Below are 2,053 nucleotides of genomic sequence, written 5' to 3'. Positions count from 1 at the left end.
TCTCCTTTCTTCCTCAAAGTTCTCTTAGTCTCTCTTTAATGTTTTCTTAGTTGTAATTTATTTTTCTTGTAATGTACATTCTTTCTTAAGTATTCAAGTTTGATAAGTTTCCAAGTTTCAATTATGGTTTTTGTTCTTATTCATTATGCTTATAAGTTAATATGCTAGTTTGAATGATTGATCACCATTTAGGCTTGCATGTTAGCTATCTTGGTTTGAATTAAGAGTAGACACCATGCTTTAATTCGAATTGAACTATGAATAGGAAGAGTATGTATGGACATTCGACAACAGGGATTAGATACATGCTTGGTTGTTTAAATTGTTCTTCTATGCTTAATGGGTTCCTAATGCTTAATTTTAGGTTAGACAACAAATGATCAAATTAGGGAATTAGGAACACAAGGTTATGACCACACACCATGGCTTAATCATACTTTAGCTAGAATCAATCCATTAATCTAATTGAACTTGGGAACTTATTTGCTTGAGTTATTTCTTCCTTGTTTTATTTATTTCCCTTCTTTTTCATTTCTGTTTTGTGTAGGGAAAATGAATTGAATCATTCAATCACCAATCCTCGTGGGATCGACCTCGCACTTACATACGCTATACTACCGAACGGCTCGTGCACTTGCGAGTATCACAAGTTGAGGATGCAGCTGAATCCATTTTGGTGCAGCTGGTATCCACACAACAGTAGTGTGCGAGTTTCTGAATTGGTGAAGTTAGTATGTAATTTCAGTGTTAATTTTGGAGTTCGAATTTGGGAGTTTGGGTTAGGGTTTGATTTTTGGGATTTTGGGAAATTCACTACTTGCTGATAATGGAGTTCAAATTCCATTCAGATAGAAAGAATCTCAAATACGGTAAGGGCTTTTGTAATGCATTTTATGTTGTTTTTGTTTGGAAATGGATGAGTTGTCCTTGTCTGGAAGTGTGGTTTCTTTGTGCGTAAAATATTCCTTTTTCTGTGTTTGTGTTCGGCTTTTTGGTTGTTTTATGTTTAAAGTAAGGGTAAAGGAATCGTTTTCCTGTATGTAGATTTGGCTTTTGCTACAGTAACTGCAGAGTGTAAGCTTTATTTTGTCTGAAATGTTGAATATGGGGTTTCTTTAAATGTCTGTGGTCCCTTGGTCGTCTGCTTCACACCAAACTCAGTAATTGTTGTCCTTAGTATTAACAACAAAACTATGACTTTAAATTAACATATTTTGTTTCAATTTTATAGCTACCAATGGAATGTGCAGTCTAGAATTACATCATGGGGGCTGGTTTGAAAACGGGGTTTATAAAAAGGGTAAGGTCTGTTATTTGGACAATATTGTAGAGGATTTTCAGTTCTTGTTAGATTTGCTGAAAATTGAGAGAGGTCTTGGGTATGATGTTGACATTTCTCAAGTTGAGCAAAGTTTCAAAATTAGGTGTAGAAATGTTGAGGGTGGACTGGAGCTTGTTACATCAAGATAATTGAGAAGAACAAGCTAGGTTCATCACAATGCATTCCTAGATTGGCTGCTGAGAAATTGTATCAAGTGAGCCATGTTAGATTTCTTTATTACATAATCTAGATCTTTCACACAAAAATGTAATACGTATAAAGACATGAAGACGTACCTAGAGCCATCTTCCTCCAGTACACAGCTTCTGAACTCATCCAATCCGTAGTAGCAGCAACCCTAGCAAGAACAGGAACGGCTCAAGACTTTTGCTCTCTCTTAGAATTTGTTTCAGCTTTCTCTTTATGATGAGAATAGGTTTAGAGAACGTGTCTAATGAGAGCAGGGCCTTAAGCTTATATAGGGCTAGGTCAAGTCGTCTCTACTCATCACCGAGGGCCGACTTGACTAATCTTCCAAGCCCACTTAATCGGTTCACGCAAAAAGGGAAACAAAATAGGACTCCTTAATAGGCCTTAAAACCTTTCCTTATTTCACAAGGTTTTGGGCCTCAAGGTACAACTTAATTAAACCTTTATCAAACTTGATGTGACTTAGTATCTAGTGCACCAATCTAAATAGGAAAACATAACAAGCCACATTTATGGTGGAGA

This window comes from Prunus avium, chromosome 8 (assembly GCF_965620075.1).
Source record: "Prunus avium chromosome 8, drPruAviu1.hap1.1, whole genome shotgun sequence".
NCBI classification, from domain to species: Eukaryota; Viridiplantae; Streptophyta; class Magnoliopsida; order Rosales; family Rosaceae; genus Prunus; species Prunus avium.
This window is presented reverse-complemented; position numbering follows the sequence as displayed.